This window comes from Acinonyx jubatus, chromosome A1, assembly GCF_027475565.1.
Source record: "Acinonyx jubatus isolate Ajub_Pintada_27869175 chromosome A1, VMU_Ajub_asm_v1.0, whole genome shotgun sequence".
Classification (NCBI taxonomy): domain Eukaryota; kingdom Metazoa; phylum Chordata; class Mammalia; order Carnivora; family Felidae; genus Acinonyx; species Acinonyx jubatus.
This window is the reverse complement of record NC_069380.1, coordinates 167,105,173-167,124,149: the sequence shown is the minus strand read 5'-3', so window position 1 is coordinate 167,124,149 and position 18,977 is coordinate 167,105,173. Positions and strand designations below refer to the sequence as shown.

The 18,977-nt window shown below is 35.7% G+C and overlaps 1 protein-coding gene across 1 annotated transcript in view; it reads left to right on the top strand.

Annotated features, from left to right (window-relative positions):
- The first annotated feature begins 3,650 nt into the window (after nucleotides 1–3,650).
- Nucleotides 3,651–18,977, top strand: part of PJA2 (praja ring finger ubiquitin ligase 2) — a 69,483-nt gene continuing 54,156 nt past the window's right edge. Inside the window, exon 1 of the mRNA XM_027036407.2 lies at nucleotides 3,651–3,791. The gene's annotated coding sequence lies outside the window, so the exon portion shown is untranslated. The remainder of the gene's footprint in view (nucleotides 3,792–18,977) is intronic.

The following is an 18,977-nucleotide window of genomic DNA, read 5'->3' as shown; positions in this document are numbered from 1 at the left end:
TTGAAAACTAGACATTTAAAAAACATAATGTGGAAACTCTGGAAATCAGATTCTTATTCCTCCCCTCGGGTTTTTTGTTGTTGCTATTTGTTATAGATGCTTTTTGTTTGTTCAGTGACATTGCTGAACTACCTGCACAGTCTGTATTCTTTGTCATGTGTGGCCAGGGAAGATTCTGCTTGGTTAGCTTAGGGCTCAGCTAATAATTAGATAGATTTCCTTAAATGTCTGGAACCAATATATCTCCCAGTGTTTATTGAGAGCCTGTGTGTGCTGAGTCATGGCTTCAACACTAAGCCAGGGATTGCCAATTTTCCCTTAGCCTTCGTTTCTAACTTTTACAGAGCCTCAAAGTCAGCCTATGGTGAATGCTATGGGCCCCCTCAGGTCTTGCCTGATCTTATGCAGTTTACTGCAGCCCCGGGGCATGTGTGTGGGTTTCTAATGTGTTTGGGTTTCTAGATTCCTATGAATATGTTGGAGTTTTTCAAAGTCCTATAGGACCTTCTCCAACTTTTCCTTTTAAGCTTTTTGGTTAATCTCTTTTTTGTCCCAGCTGTTTCTACTACCTAAGGTGACAGGAAAGTTAATCGATTCCCTCTCATTGTTTTTGACAAATATTTCTGGGGAGAAGGCTTTTTGCACTGGTTTGGCTCTGAATCAAATCGAATGAAGACAGCCTTGCAAGTGAGATCTTCTAGGGAAGCACAGGTAGGTGAAATTATTCTCTTAGAATTAGGTTTTGAAGGCTCTCCAGTCTCACTCTGCCTCATCAGGTGGCTGCCAGGCTGCTGGTTTTCCCCATGATTGTGGGCTATTGTTTTTCAGTGCAAAAGCAGAACTGGAGCTAGAGGGATTGGGTTAGAATAAGTCAAAACATCACAAAACTTACTGTTCTTACTGAGAAATTCAGCTGTTTTCCTGCATAAATGCTTCCTGGATTGCTGCAAACCTTTGGTTAATATCTAGAATTTGGAAAAAGTTGACTCTGACAAAATTGCCAGTTTTCTCACTGCTTTTGTGGAGAAAAGAATTTTCAGAGGTCCTTATGCCTCCATTTGGCTGATGTCACTTTAAGACTATAATTAAAAGTCAGGCCCTCCCACTCCTTGACTAGTCAGTCCTCTTTCTACGATATCTGTGGTCACCAAACTTTACATACATCAGAATCGTCTGGAAGACTCGCTAAGCTACAGATTGCTGGACTCCACAGTTAGAGTTTCCAATTCAGGTCTGAGGATGGACCTACCTGAGAATTTGTATTTTTAAAAGTTTCCAGGTAATGCTGATGCTGTTGGTCTGTATCACTCTTTAAGGACCACTGTTTTACATCATATCTTCAACTCATTGCTTTGGGGAATGCTTCTCATCTCTGGAGTCAGTAAGAATTATATGTACAAGGCAATAATACATATTATTATCATCTCTATTTACACATAATATATCAGCTAATATGTATTTAGTACTTACAACATGGTATGATATGCTTTACCTTTATTAGGCTATTTAATGTATTCAGTGACTCATGAGTAAATATTATTACTTTTCCCATATTTAAATTGGAAATAAGAGGCCAGAGAGGTAAATAGATTGTCCAGAGGCACACAGCTATAAATGCAGGAGCTATTATGAGAATACGGTCTGTTTGATTATAGAATACATGATTTAAGCCTCCACAGCAGTGTTTCCCAAAAAGTAACACAGATCACTTCTGATGCCTTGGATGACTTTACTTGGGGCATGCATGCAGGATTAAAAACAATGACTCATTGTGAGAAAGTGATTCCTATTTTAGCTCTATTTTTCTATCCTTTGATTACATCATGATAAAAATGCCATTTGTGTGCTTGATCTTTAATATGTGTCTAATGCTTGGTAACAGACCCTTTTAACAGGAAGTGGGGTTTAGGTTCAGACACTTTAGTAGGCAATAGTTTCTAGCCATCATTTAAAAAAATTGTTTTGTTCACTTTTCTTACTGTTACTTTCAAACTAGAATCGATGATGGAGGTTTTCTTCCATTCATAGTACTTTTATAAACTTTCCCTCTAAAGAAATTGAAAAAAAAATACATTTAAAGAAAATAATAAATAATACTGTGAGTAGTATACACAAGTATGAAAAAGATTGAAGTTGAGAAACCCTGCCCCAACAAACATGTTGGTATATCCAATTGGATCAGTATGCAACATCCTAAGGGAGATTAAAGAAATGTGATTAAAGTATGAATTATCTTTCAAAGTGGGAAAACTTGGATGGAAAAAGAGCCACAGCTTCTAGAGCAACGTGTGTAAAAGAGAAATATCAAGTGGGAAATGGTTTCTTGGTAAGAAATGTACTACATGGGTGGGCTGAGACTTGGATTTGATTGCACAAAATGCCTATAACAAATCTCATAACTTAAGTTCCCATAGTAAATTTTGGATAATTTGTTTTAACCAACAGGAAAAAAAAAAAGTCTGAGATCACTGGCAGATTTTGCAGTTGCCAGGGACAGCACAAGAAGTGGGGCTCTTAATCCTTGGGGGAGGGGACACGATAAATATATCCTGGGCACTGGGCATATGTGTGAAAGGAGTTGAGGGGGTTGGGGAATAAGGTGGCAGGAAAGCAGGACTGTAATCAGAGAAGCGGTCATGTTCAGGATGAAAAAGAAAGGACATGTGCCGGACAAAGAAACAATTTAGCATCACTGACATGATTAAGTAAACTGTTACCCGTGTTTAAATTAAGCAAGATGTCCAGGGACTACAGCTGTTGTATTTATTTTGGTTACATGTGATGGGAGCTGTTACTTCTCGCCTTGACAGCCGGTTAGCCTCTAGATGCAAACTGGAAGGTTCTAATTAGGCAAGGTCTATAGAGAGCGAAAGCAGGCGTCCGCTATACTCCGCTTCCAACAGAATGAGAAATGAGGATGCAAGGGTGTGATTGTAGGGTGGGAGGGGAAAACCCACTAGATAGTAAGCCGAGTCAGGATGGGCCAATGTGTCTTTCTTCCATCTATTTTTTCTTGTCCCACTCATATCTGAACTGCAACGCTTTGAACTTTATGTCAGGAGACCTTAACCTTGTCAGTCAGGTTTCCAGTGGAATTAGGATTGATTTTAACGCCTCCATTTTGGTTGTTGCTTCGGGTTTTCTGAAAAAGTCTAGCTGCGCCAGTTCTTCCCTTGGTTCTCCACACCCCCTTCCCTTTCCCTGAGACCCCGCCTTTTCTCCCAGCCCGAACTACAAAAGGCCTTGCCATTCCAGCCCCATCACGGTGCCCCGCCCCCTGCCCGAACGTCGCAGTGCTGCAGGGAAAGGAGGTGTGCCCAGACCCGGACTGGGTTGAGAGTGGGGGGAGTGTGCCTTCATCCTTCCGCTCTTCGGCCAATCGGTGAAGTCCTACTGAACGAGACTGGAGTACCAGGGAGTACATACGGTCCAAGTATTTTCCCGTTTTTCTGCCACGTCCCAACCATTGACGTGAGCCCACTCCTCGGGTTCCGATTGGACATGTGGATTTTTCCCGCAGAGGCCCTTTGAGTCTATTGGTCGGTGCTGGCCTCGGGGCGGGGCTTGAGTGCCCTCCTCCTTCGCCTCTACCGCGGCGCAAGGGGCGGGACGCGCCGCCACCGCCTCTGCTTCCGCCGCCGCCGCCGCCGCCGCCGCCGCCGCCGCCACCGCCGCCGCTGCCGCCTGCCGCTGCGCGTTCCGCGGGGGAGGAGTCGGAGGCGGAGAAGAAGGCGGTGGTGGCGGGTGGAGGATCGAGCGCTGTTCTCGCTCCGGAGCCGCTGCACAGTTCGGTGAGGGGATTTTTTTTTTTTTTTAATCTGGCTTGTTCTGATGTCAGGAATATCAGGGTCGGGGCGAGGAAATTGCTGCCTTCACCCCCTCCGTTTCTTAATTTCTCTCCTCGAGAAGGAGTGGGGCCTGTCCCTGCCCGCTGCGCCGGCCATGGTGGGTGGGGTTGATGGCTGTGAGAGGCCTTCTTCGCCTCCTGGGCCCGGTCCAACCCGGACCTGGGGCCGCGCTCGAGTCCGTGGCCACCGCGCCTGCTGGCCCCAGCGAATGGCATCGATTGATCTCGGGGTGTCCACCGGCCGCTCTTCCCTGCTGCCGCTTCTGCTGTCCTTGGTGCCTTGGCCAAGGACCCCGCTGCCTTTCTGCCGAAACTGGCGGCTGTATGAGTGTGCCCCCCACCAAAATCTCACAGCCGCCTTCTCTGTCCATTTCCAGTCACCCCACATAGAGCTGATCCATCTTACGCCACAGGCCTGCACCCCCCCTTCCCCCAAGAAGCCTTCCGTTGCGGTCGCTCTCCTGGCTGTATTTGCATTTTCTCCGATTGTCACCAAGGCTCGGGTACGCAGCACACCCTGTACAAATCACAACAATCGTTTTTCTCCCGATATTACCGCCATTCCATCAATGCTTCTGCCGGTTAGCGATGTCAGGTCTGAGCCCCCCTCTCGCAGATCCACCTTCAGTTTTGGCCTCCCTAAGGTTACTGCTTGTAAATCATTTTGCGCACATTCAAAATGGTGAGTTTAAAGTCGCCCAGACCAAGTTGAAGAAAAAAGGAGGAGGTAAATACTCTTTTTTGCAAGGAGGAAGAATAATCTGTTTAGGAGACTTCCCTCTCCAAGGCATTAAAATTTTTTGCATATGCATGGAACCTGCTTTGAGTCTGATGTTTCTGTGAAGTTTACGACTTAAAAAAAAAAGGCGCACTGTATTATTTTTTATCATAATCTAGTTGGTCAGTTGAATTTCCTTAAAATGGCAGTCACCTCTGCTGAAGACTACAGATCATTTGAAGAGTATGTAAATAAACATGGTGATAACAGAAATAAACGTTTAAACTATTTTTTTAGTTTTTTTCTTCTAGAATTCATGTCATTTTTATATAAAATAATTTTAAGTGTTAAAAATTAATTACAGAAATGCAAACTTGATGTAAAATTTAACAATTTAGAAAAAGGACTGTCAGGTAAAAGTGAACATTTTTCATCCCCCAGCCCCACTCCACTGTCTAACGTTAACCATTTACTGTGCATCTTTCTAAATGCATTTCTGAACACATTTACATACATGTAAAGTTGGGTTTGGGGGGGAGAAGTGGGAGGAATACCAGACACATTGGTATATCACTTGCTTCTTTCACTTGTTTTTATGTGTTGGACATCTTTATTTGTTACATATAGGTCTTTCGGATACTGACAAAGGTTAAGAGGTATTTCATTAGTTTGAATGAGCTGTAATTAACCATTCCTTTGTTGAAAGACATTTAGTTTTTTTGCAATCACAAATAATGCTTTATTTGAAACCAACTTTTTCATGTATTGATTAGTTTTTAATTACAAACTTTAAATCTTAAATAATTAAAAAAAAATTCAAACAGTGTGGAAGAATGGTAAAAAGTGCAGTTCCCACCCCCCTTGTAGTCCTACCTGTATCCTAAAAGTCAACTGTTAGGGAAACTTCCTCTGTATGTGATTATTTCTGGAGCATGGATTCCTATCAATGGAATTGCTAGGTAAAAGGGTATGCATATTTAAAATTTTGGTAACCATTTTTCCCTTTTTTCAAAATTACTTCACTCTTATGCATTTCTTCTCCAGATGAACTTCAGACTCAATTTATAAATTAAATGAAAAATCCTTAGGTTTTTTGAATGATGTCATATTGAAATTTTAGATTGATTTTGGGCAAACTGCTCTTTATGATACCAAGCTTCTCCCCTCAGAAAAGGATGCATGTATGGTATGTCTTTCCCTTTTATTCACATCTTGCCTTATATTCTTAAGTATTGAGTTTTATATCTTAGTATTGAGTTTATAGGCCCCCGCCCCCCCCCCCCATATGTATCACATTCCTTTCTAATATTCCTAGCTATCTTATGATTTGATTTGCTCTGGTGGATGGAAACTTTCAGTAAAATTTTCTCTTTCTGGTTATAGGAAAACTTTTGAATTTTTTTGTTTATCATGTATCTAATCACTTGAGTTGATGATTGTCTGAAAGTTTTCACAGATTTGTGGCTTTCTTTTCATTTTTTTTTTTTTTATAACTTAGGTGTTTTCCTCATTGCTTTGGCTTGGTATACTTCCTATATAATTTTGAATAATAGTGATAGCTAAAAACATATTGTTTCTGTCTTTGAGGGGAATGCTTCTGATTTTTTAAACATCGGTTATGATGTTTGCTGAAACTTTCTGATAAAGAGAATATTAAGTTAAAATATTTTCTTCTGTTCTTGGCTTTCCAAGGTGATTTTATTGTTATTTTTAATTTCGGATGACATTTTTAAAAACCATAGTGGGTATTGAATTTTATTGATGTTTTTGACTTCTTTTTAGTGGTTATGTAAGGGCATTACCATTATTCCTTGGTTTATATTTTCCCAAAAGAGTTCCATTTTAAAGAATCACCTTTTTTGAGGATAATTTACATACAATAAAATGTGTGTATTTAAAATAGACAGTTGAGTATGTCTTGACGAACAGGTACACCCCTATCACCAGCACCACATTCAACAGTAGAATGTTTTCATTACCACTATCAAGATAGAGAATATTTCTCTCATTCCCAGAAGTTCCCTTCTGCCCTATGCAGTGACATTTTTACCCCTCAGCCCCAGGAAACCATTGTCCTCTCTTTCTCACTGTAAATTGGTTTCATTTGTTCTAGAGTTTCATATAAATGGAATTACATACTCTGTTGCATCTAGCTTTTTTTTTCTGTTAGCATGATGGGTTAGAGAATCCTAAATACTTTTCTGTGTTTAACTGATTCATGACTTTTAATTGTTGAGTAGCAGTCCATGGTATTGGTCTACCACAGTTTGTTGACTATTTCACATATTTATGGATAAATGGATTGTTTCCAGTTTGGGAGTATTATTGATAAATCGCTGTAAACATCCGTTCATGAAGTTTTGTGTTTCTCTTGGGTAAATATCTAGAAATGTATCTGTTGCATTGTATTGTAACTGAATGTTTACATGTAAAAACCTGCCACACAGCTTCCATGTACAGTTCCAGTTGCTCTATACCCTCATCAACAGTTGGTTATTTCAGATTTTTTCATTTTAGTCCTTCTAGTGGGTATGTAGTTATATCACACTATAATATTAATTTACATTTATCTAAAGATTAATAATGCTGAGAATTTGCTTTTGGTCCTTTGTGTGTCTTCCTTTGTGAAGTATCGGTTCAAATCTTGCTTATTTGTAAATATTGTTTATCTCACTGAGTTGTATGTATTCTTTGTATATTTTTTTGTGGAAGTCCTTTGACCCACACAGACACATGCACACATAATGCAGTCTGAAGCTTACCTTTTTATTTTCCTAACTTTTCAGAACAGAAGAGTTTTTAATTTCGATTAAATTCAGTTCATCAGTCTTCCTTTTAGGATTTGTGTTTCTGTGTTCTAAGTTTGCTTAGTGGAAAGTTGTACAGATTATGTTTTCATCTACAGGTTTATAGTTCTGGCTTTTATGACAAGGTGTATCATACCTTTTAAGGTAGTTTTTATATATGGTGTGAGATAAGGGTTAAGGCTTGTTTTCTCAGTTCTAGCATCATTTGTTAGGAAACCTTTGATTTCCTCAGTGAATTAACTTAGTTAAAAATCAGTTGTCCATATATGTGGGTCTATTTCTGGACTAATTCCTTGATCTTTATACCTGTCGTTTTGCCAGTTCCACATTGTCATGGTTATTGTTGCTTTACAGTAAATCTTGAAATCAGGTTGTGTGAGTACTCCCAACTTTGTTTATTTGCAGTACTTACTTCATTTTTAAGTTTTTATTTGTATTTCAGTTAGTTAACCTACAGTGTAATATTAGATTCAGGTGTACAATATAGTGATTCAGCACTCCCATACACCCATTGCTCATCACAAGTGCCCTCTTTAACCCCCATCACCTATTTCACCTATTCCCTCCTCACCTCTCTTTTGTTCTCTATTTTGTTTGTTCTCTATTTAAGAGTCTGTTTCTTGGCTTGCCTCTCTCTTTTTTGTCCCTTTGCTCATTTGTAAATTCCACATATGAGTGAAATCATATGGTATTTGTTTTTCTTTGACTGACTTGCTATTTTTTTAAAAATTTTTAAAGTTTATTTATTTATTTTGAGAGAGAGAGAGAGAGCAAGCATGAGTGAGGTAGGGTCAGAGAGAGTGGGAGAGAGAACTCCAAGCAGGCTCCTCACTGTCAGTGCAGAGCCTGACCCGGAGTTCGAACTCATGAACCACGAGATCGAGATCAAGAGTTGGACACTTAACCGACTGAGCCATGCAAGTGCCACCTGACCTACTCTTTTTCAAAATCATCCTGGCTGTTGTAGTTTTTTGCTTTTCCATAAAATTTTTTTAGAAGTGACTTGTTGGTTTCAGTCTTTTATTATTAAGTATAATAGGGCCTTTTTATCAAATTATTATTGTATATTCTATATATTCTATATTACCATTTTAAGTATACTAGGCCTTTTATGAAGTTAACTGTGTTCTCATTCTATTCCTTGATTGCTGAGAATTTTTAACAAGTGGACACTGAGTTTGGTCAGATGTTTTTACTGTTATTTATTGAGATGATCATATGGTCTGTTAATATTTTATTTTTAAATGTTGAATCAGCCTTGCATTCTCTAGATATCTCATTTGGTCATGACGTGTTATCATTTTCATAAATTGGTGGATTAGATTTGCTCATAGTTTGTTGAGTACTGTTTTGTATTTATGTCCACAAAAGATGACTTTTCATGTAAATCTTTGTATTAGGATCATGCTGGCCTCAGAATTTGAAAGTGTTAAATTTTCTGAAAAATTTCCGATAAGAGTGGTCTTTGTTTGATAAATCTTTGCTAGAGTTTTCAAGCTAATCCCTCTGGGCCCAGAGTTCTCTTTTTGAAAGGTTTTAAAGGATACATTCAATAGGTATAAGATGATTAGGGTTATCTATTCTTGAAAGTTTTTCGTCTTTGCATGAATCACTTTTACTCACTATATGAATTTTAGTGCTTTGTGTCTTTCAAGGAATTCATCTTTTTCACCTATTCATTGCCGTAAAGTTGTTTCTTTATTATCTCTTTACTGTCTATAGCTACTATAATGATGTCTTTTCATTTATTTCTCATGTTGACAATGTGTCCTCTCTTTTGCCTTTACTAGTTTGTGTCCAGGTTTATCAATTTTATTAATTTTTCCAAAGATCCAGTTTTTTGTTTTATTGCATTAAAAAATTTTTTTCTTTTCAGTTTCATTGATGTTTGCTCTTTACTATTTTCTTTTTGTATGCTTTTGGATTTAAATCCAGTCTGTTAGGATTTCTTAAGGTATAAACTTGAGCCATTGATTTGAGACCTTCATTTCCTTCTAAACACTACTTTAGATATTCCCACAACTTTTGTTTTGTTGATATTTTCTAAATACTTAATGTGACTTTCACTTTGACCCATGGTTATTTAGAAGTATATCATTCTTGCACTGGGTGTTGTATGGAAACCAATTTGACAATAAATTTCAAATTTAAAAACGTATATCACTCAGTTTCCAAATATTTGAAAATATATATATAATAAATATGTAAAATGTATACGTAAACATATCTTTATAATTGATTTCCATGTTTCTCTTTTTTTGGTAGACCAATAACATACTTTGTATAAAGACAGTATTCCGTTTTCTGCAGTCTATTTTATCTGACGTTAATATCACTCTACCTTTCTTTTGGTTAGTGTTTGCATAGTATATCTTTTTACTTTACATCTATGCCTTTATATTTAAAGTAGGTTTGGTATAGACAACCCACTTTATTTTTAACCCATCCTGACAATATGGCTTTTTAATTTGGTTGTTTAGACCATTTATATGTAATGTAATTATTAATGTGATTACATTTAAATCTCCCTTCTTAGTAGTTTTTTATTTAACCTATAAAAATAGGTTCTCTATTTTTATCTTTATTAGTAGCTCATTACTTATACATAAGTTTGCCTGTTTAAAAAATTTATACTGGCTTCTTTGTGATTTGTATTATACATCTTTAATTCCAGTCTTTATACAGGCAGTGTTATAACACTTTTTATATGGTATCAGTGCTTCATAACAGTATATTGCCAATTTCTTACTATGTTAGCACTACTATTGTCATATGTTTTACTTTTATATATGCCATAAGTTCATAATACCTTGCTACTGTGTTTGCTTTAGACCTGCATTGTCTAGTATGTCCTAGCCAGTGTGACTATTTAATTTGAATTTCAAGTAGTTAGTATTAAGTTTAAATTAATTTCTGTATATTAGCCATTTTTTTTAAGTGCTTAGTAGCCACAGGTAGCTTTTAGTTTTCAGATCGAACTGTGTAAGATATAGAACATTTTCATCATCTCAGAAAGTTCTATCAGTGAGTGCTACTTTATACAGTTCTGGTTTGAAGTAACTAAAAATAAGGAAAAAAAATTTTTGCATGTACCTTCACTTTAATTATCTTTAGAGTTCCATATTCCTTTGTAGAGTCAAATGTCTGTTTTGTACTCTTTCTGTAGTTCAGGTCTACTGGTAACAAAGTCTCTTGGGTTGGCTATAACATACTCTATTTTACTTTTTATTTTCCTTGCACAGTATTTTGCTGGGTATAGGATTATTTGTTCACAGTGTTACGTTAAGGATGCCATTTATATTGTCTTTTTGCTTGTATGGTTTCTGACAAGAAGTCAGGTGTAATTCTTCATTTCTCTGCGTCAAAAATGTTTCCTTTATTGTTGGGTTTTTACAGCAGGTTGAAAATGATTTGTCTGGGGGTACTTGTGTTTTCTATATATAGTGCTTGTTGTGATTGTTTGCTGAGCCTTTCTTAAATTTATGTTTAATCTCTTAAATAATATTTGGAAATTTCTCAGAATATCTTCTAATATTTCATCTGTACCACTTACCAGTTCTGCTTGTGAGAATCCAGTTATGTAGGTGGTAGTTCATTTCATATAGTCCTACATTTCTTGGAGGCTCTGTTTAATTTCCTCCCCACACTTTTTTTTTTTTTTTTTAATTTGTATTTCAGTTTGGGTACTTTTTCATGACCTGTCTTGAAATTCATTTATACCTTCTTCCCCTGGTCCTTTGATGAGCCCATAAATGCCTTTTTGTTATTTGTCAATGTGTCTTTTATTTCTTTCATTTCTTTTCCATCTCTTGAAATCCTTGCTCTATTTCCTAACACTGTTCAGCAGTAAAGGTGGTTTGTTTTGTTTTTCTTCTTTTACCTATCCTCTAGCCACAATGGAGGACAGTAATTGGTGTCATTCTGTCGATAGGGTAAGGCTTTTTTTTTTTTTTCTTTTCTGTATGGGTGAAAGGTGTAGGTAGGACTTTATTTTATTCACTTGTTGGCAATCAGTACCTTCCTTTCACCCTGAAAGAAGGCCTCTTTAGTCTCCAGCCTGTTCCCAATCTTTTCAGCACCTAGTAGAGATTGATAGATAAGAGCCTGTGAGTGGGTACCAACTTTCTGTTTCTGCAGTTCTCAGATATTTTGTACTTTCATCCAACCCACACTTTGTCTTTACCTGTGGTGTAATTACCTGAGATGAGAAAATTTAAAACACTCTTTAAAGGAAGATAAGTTATTCTGAGCCTCTAGGAAATAACATTCAGCAAATAAAAAAGATGCATTTTGTAATTTCAAGGGAAACCACTGAAATATTGATACTAAAAGGTATTTCAAACAAGATAGTAGGTGAAATAAAATGGAATAGTAAAAAAAAAAAAAGTTGACCAGTACCAAAGAAGTCAAGAAAGGAAGAATAAAGAAACAACACATAGAAAGGTGATACTTAAGCTAATCTGTATTATGGCAATTATGTTAAATGTAAATGGTTTAGACACTTCAGTGGCAATACAAATATTGTTAGCCCTTATAAATAAGATTCGTGTATGGGGCACCTGTGTGGCTCAGTTGGTTGGGCGACTGACTTCAGCTCAGGTCATGATCTCACAGCTCGTGGGTTCAAGCCCCGTGTTGGGCTCTATGCTGACATCTCAGAGCCTGGAGCCTGCTTTGGATTCTGTGTCTCCCTCTCTCTCTGCCCCTAACCCACTCGCATTCTGTCTCTGTCTCTCTCAAAAATAAACAAACATTAAAAATAAATAAATAAATAAAGATTCATGTATGTTTAATTTATAAAGAACACTAAGTGCAAAATGCATGTAAGATCAAAGTAAAAAGATAAAATTGAGTATTGTCTGCAAACACCAAAAGAAAGCTGATCGTATTAATTTGTACAAAACAGATGTAAGACAAGATGTATTATAATAAGTAAAGAGGAATATATTATAATATGTGGGTCACTTCATCAAGAAAATATAATTGTAAGTATGTGTTCACTTAATAATATAGATTCTGAACGGAGAAATTAGTATAACTAACAGGAAAGATAGGTATGTATTCATAGCTGAGATTTTAAATACATGTTTAAGTAAATGATAATACAGTTATGTAAAAAAATCAGTAAAGGAATAAAATTTGTATGACATGATTAATCACCTTGACATAATTGACATTTATAGAACATTGTGTTTAACAACTGAAGACTATACCTTTTTTTTTTGTTTAAGTGCACTTGGGATATTTGACAAAATATTCTAATTCTTAAAGAAGTATCAAATTTCAGATCGACATTATGTAGTGCGTGTTTTCTGATCATTGTGGAATTAATTACAGTTCAGTAATAGAAAAATAACTGGAAAGACTCCAGATGTTTAGAAGTTAAGCAAGACATTTTTAAATAGTGCATTAATCTGAAGTCACAATAGAAATTAGAAAACATTTCGATCTGAAAAAACAACAAAATATTGCATCAGAATTTATGTATAGGAACATTTATAACAACATGAACGAATTGTGTTGATCAAAAGTAGATAGATGCAAAAGAGTTCACGTTGTATAATTCCACTTGTGTATTTTAAAACAGTAAAAGCTAATTTGGGGGAGTTGAAGTCCAGAAAGCGGTTGCCTCTGGATTGAGAGGAGTTAATAAATTGGAAGGGGTAAGAGAGAACCTTCTGAAATGATGGTAATGTTTTATATCTTGAACCACATGGTAGTTATTCAGATATATAATATATGTAAAAATCCATTGAACTGTAACATATGTTTAAGAGTTTTGCACTTAATAGTTCTTCAACAAATGAGTGCAGAGAAAAGGAAAATACTTGAAAAGATTTTATCATGAAAATTTCTAAACAAATTTTTGTGAAGTATAAGGAACCACTCTTACACAACATCTTGCATCAGCGTTTTGTTATGCTTGTTTTTTTATCTTCCCAAACCCACACATATAAGCCCTTTTTTTTTTTTTTTTTGTGGTTAGCAGGCATCCAAGTCTCTAAATATCATAGGTGTATTAATTTGTTCTGAGCACATTTTGTGAATTTTTATCATCAAATGAAATTTGCTACATTTGGTATGCATAACATTGAATTTTCTATTTTCCTTTTTTTCCTGTACTCTTGTTATTTTCTTGGCTCACTCATTGACATGGAAATAAATCTGTGCTGTTTCTTGATTTGAAACTGATTTTTCTTGGCATCCCATAGGAGGGTGAGTTGAGCCAGGGCCCTTTTTGTGCCACATCTGAATCAGATCTTCTATCTAAATGAGAGGTAAATTTGAAGAATATTCTTCATCCTGTTTTTTGATGGATTGATATTTTATTCTTCCATCTCAATTTGTCTTCGACTTTAATCTTTTTTTCCCCCTTAGCCAGTTATATTTCCAGTAAACCAGAGAAAATCTTTATTGTTCTAGTGTGTTGGTTATATTCTCATTCAGTTCTTTCTTCACAGGTTTTTCTGTATGGTTAGTCTTTTAGAAATAGCAGTTTGTAACAATTTTTTTAAATAGAGTAACAGTTTATAATCATTTGGTGAGATAGAGGCTTTACCATAACAGAAATTGGAAATACAGTTTTATAACTACTTAAATACAAAAGTTTGGATTATCAAATGGTCTCTTTCTGATTACATATATTTTATGTTTTTCAGTGTAATTTTCACTGTATCAGTGCTGAGTTTATTGTTCCTCTTTTACAATAATTTACAGAAACATTGTCAAGAAAGGTAATAGTTAAATACGCTTAACCTTTTATCATATTATCTCATCACATTACTAGGAATAGCAAGCCCATTTGATCTGAGAAGTTTAACAGTTGTACTTTTAAAATTTCTCTCTGATTTAGGTACTCTTATCATTTCTACAGTTGTTCATGTACAGAATCTGGTAGTCATATCCTGGAAGTTTTCTTGTGTATAACCTAGAAGTCCAGCGGTTGGTAATATGTTATTTGATTTACCGCTTATTCATGTGTCTATTTGTTTATAGCAATATATAGGAATAATATCACCTCTGTCCTTATTAATTGGGTATCTATTAATTACATCTAGTGGAATATTTTGCATTGTTTATATGTAAAAGAAACCATTTGTGCTTGTGACTAGAAGACACGATAAATCTAGAGATAGATTAAAAAGAATATATAAGTGTGAGAAGTACTTTAATTGCAAGCTTAGATTGTTGTTCAGAGTAGATACTTTTTTAACCTCTTGGAATATTTGCTTTGCCTTAGTAGCTGAAAATAGAAAGATAATGTTAGTAAACTAAGGTAAAGTGTAATTAGTTCCGGCATATATGGAACAGCTTTCTAGCTGTATTTGTCGTAGTTTATTGTAAAGTCATTTTGTCATGAAGTTTGTATTCTATAACTTATAGCTCAAGTATGATAATAATCACCAACATTCTATATAAATAAATATTTTACTGAAAGGAACTGCAGGCCAGATAATTTTAGAATTTTGTTTTGTAAGGAATTTTTAAGAGCCATTTTTAGGGCATTTTGCAGGCACATATATATAAAGGGAAATATGAGAGAATATAAAACAAATTTTGCAGAGGGCTGGGAAGAATAATCAAGAATCTTTGCTCTTCATATTGTTGGATTAAATTGTATTTGTGTCTCAACTTTGTTATTTCTAGAAAAGATGCTTTAACTGTGAGTTATTTATAGGCAGCCTAATAAATGGGAGAAAATATTTCCAAATTATATATCTGGCAAAGGGTCAATATCTAAAATATTAAGAAATCATAAAACTCAATAGCAGAGAAACAATCCAATTAGAAAATGGGTAGAGGAAATGAGTAGACGTTTTCCCAAAGACAGTGTACAAAGACAACATGTACCTGGCCAACAGGTACATGAAAGGATGCTCAACATCACTAATCATCAAAGAAATGCAAATCAAAGCCACAATGAGATATCAACTCATATCTGTTAGAATGACTTTTATCAAAAAGACAAGAAATAACAAGTGTTGGCAGGGATATGGAAAGAAGGAAAACCTTGTATACTCTTGGGGGGAGTGTAAATTGGTACAGCCGCTATGGAAGATAGTATGGAGATTCATCAAAAAATTAATAAATAGAACTACCATGTGATCCAGCTATTCCACTTCTGGGTATTTATCCAAAGAAAACAAAAATACTAACTTGAAAAGACACGCACTCCCATATTCACTGCAGCATTATTTACAATGACCAAGATATGGAAACAACCTAAGTGTTCATTGATGGGTGAATGGATAAAGAAGATGTGGTATATAGCCAAAGAATGCAAAGGTTTGCTGGCATTCACCACCAGCTAGAAGTACAAAAGAATTTCCTCCAAAGCCTTTGAGAGGAAATATGACCCCATTGGCACCTTGATTTTGAACTTTTAACCTCCAGAATTGTAAGAGATAAATTTCTGTTGTTTTAGACAACACAAAAAAAAAAAAAAAAAAAAAAGAAGGAAGATTGATTGATTGATCTTCCTCAGGCCAAAAAAAAAAAAGTGGGTTGTGTGTGTACAGACACATACATACAAAATGGAGTATTATTCAGCTATAAAAAAGAATGAAATGTTGCCATTTGCAACAATATGGATATGGATGGACCTTGAAGGCATTATACTAACCAAAATAAATCAGAGAAAGACAAATACTGTATGATCTCATGTGTGGAATTAAAAAAAAAAAAAAACACCTCATACATAGAACAGATCAGTGGTTGCCAGAGGTGGGAGTGGGAGGCAGGCAAAATTGTTGAGCACGGGGGCAAAAGGTACAAACTTTCAGTTATAAAATAAATAAGTCATAGGGTTGTAGTGTATAGCATGGTGTTGTAGTTATTAATACCATATTGTATATTTGAAGGTTACTAACAAAATACAAGTTAGAAGTTCTCATTTGTTACTATTTATGGTGATGGATGTTAACTAGACTTACTTTGATGATCATTTAGCCCTATGTACAAACATCAGATCATTATGTTGTATACCTGATCTAATATATATGAATTATGTCTCAGCTTTTTTTTAAAAAAAGTGAGTTATTTTTGGCTCCCAGCAAATGGGTCACAGGTGTAAAGATCCAAGCTTTCAGTTGAAGCTCTTCTTCTGGAAGTTCAACTGATTTCTCCTTTGCTTTGCCTAAAACGTCATTTAAATCAGATTTAAATTCTAAAAGTAAGTGTTCCTGATTCAGTAGCTAGTTAGTGAATATTTATTAGGTGATAGGTAGAATGTAAGAGCTAAGCAACAGTTCTGAGATTGCCAGCAAACAAAACATAAGTATAATTCATTTTAATTCTGTAAGCCATAACCTGGCACTTTCTATGCTGAGAATAAGCAGCTCTTTCAAAGGGAGAAAATATACTTTCATGAGATGGCATTAGAAAATCTTTGTTCTTGGGGCACCTGGGTGGCTCAGTCGGTTAAAAGTCTGACTCTAGATTTGGGCTTAGGCCATGATCTCACAATTCTTGAGTTTCAAGCCCTTTGTGTCAGGCTCTGTGCTGAATGCACAGAGCCTGCTTGGGGTTCTCTGTCTCCCTCCCTCCTCTCTCTGCCCCTCCCCTGCTCGTTCTCTCTCTCTCAAACATTTTTTTAAAAGAGCTTCGTTCTCATAATAGGTGGAAATATAGGAAAATTCAGTATCCACATACCTATCTATCCATATCTATCTATCTCTCTCTCTATATAAAATAATATAATTTAAGTTATTTGTGTTTGTTAATTTTGACAGGATAATTTGTTATGCTTCAGTAGACCATAGTTTCTGTAGGTGAGAAATTCAGGAGCAACCTGACTGGGTGGTTTGTCTCAAGATCTTTCATGAGGTTACCCTGAAGATGTGGGTTGGGACTGCAGTCATCTGCAGGTTTGATTGTGACTTAAGGTGCTGCTTCCTAGGTGGTTCAGTCACATGCCTGTTGTCAGAATACCTCACTTCCTTCTCCTCTAGGCAGGAATACATTGACTTTTCCATAGGACTACCTGAATGATCCCATGATGTAGCAGCTTGCTTTTCCCAGGGAGAGGGAGCTGAGAGAGAGCAAGGAGGAAGCCACAATGCCTTTTATGCCATAATTTTGTTCATTATACATTGTCATTTCTGTCACATTGTATTCAATAGAAACAAGTGTCTAAGTACAACCCACTCTGATAGGGAGCAGATTAGGCTGTGCTTTTTGAAGGGAGAAGTGTTAAAAAAATTTTATCAAAGAATTATTTTTTAATTATTCTACTGTATTAGTCTCATAGAGGTTCGATGATGTTACTGAAGTAGGTAGGCTATGTTGCAAAAATAATAAATGTGTTATTTTTAAATATTATACAAGCTTTGTTATTAGTTGATTACTCACTGGAGTAGAAATATGTTGATACCAAAGACAATTCAAGATGTAGGTCTACTGTGTACCAATATTAGTATATATTGTGTCCATATAGGAATATGAGCACTCATTACTCTGTTTGCCTAAGTTCCTTTCATTCATTACTATTTATATATATATATATTTTTTAAATCACTTAAACTACCACTAGCTTTCATTTAACTTGCCTGAGTATCAGAGTTGGGATTTAGATCCAAGTGTACCCAACACTTAGCCCTCTCTTTTCATTATATTTCCTTATTTCCATCAGAGAAAGGAGCACATGTTTGTTCATTCATTCATTTGTCCAATCATTTACATACATACGGTGTTAGTGCAGTAGAAACAAGCATTTAATAGACCTAGTGCATGCAGGTACAAATAAAATAAGGCCTTTGTCTTTAAAATCACAACTCTTTCAATTCTCCTGTTGGAGGTGTATGTCCTACACGCACGTTTTCCCTTGTATTGTTTTGAAGGCTGTTTTTATTGCCTGTCTATAGCTGCTGGTTATTAAAACGATAAAGTGATGACTTGTAGGTTAAATAAGATCTAGAATTAATACTTCATTGATTTACTTCTTTAATTCTTAGACAACAACACATTTATATATTTTACTTTATGACAATTAGTAAGAAATATGAATAATTGCATTTGAAATGAATAAGCATCACAAATAGAAAGAAGTCATGTGTTACTTATTAAGTGAATAGTACAAGGAGCAAGAGATTAATTCAGCAAAGCAACATCTCTTCAGAGAGAACTCAGAGACAATGTTTCTGATTCACTTAAGATACAAATTTGGGACTAATGATTTAACCATTTTAATCTTGATATACCACTGTGGTTTTTATTTCTTATTATTCATCCTCCCCCCTCCCTGTTCTGCTTTTTTTTTCTTTTTATACCTTTTTTTATATGGAAATGAGAAAGTATTTACCACTGTTGTAGATACTTGAGCATGGCTGGCCTTCAATGAAATAGAAATAATTAGTATCTACAGAGAGACTCTAGTCTACATTTTAGTCATAAGGCATGAATCACTGTTAAAAATGATAATAAAAGAAGCAGAAAACAAGAAACTACAAGAAATTTAGAAGATTATTACAGAGAATACTGAAAGGCTCAAAGTAAAATTGGATGAAATTTACCATCTCATAGAGTGAAAATTAGAAAAGTTTACAGACAAAGGATTAATCTTTGTAGGCCAAATACAGTGAAAATAGCCATTATTAAAAAAGGACAT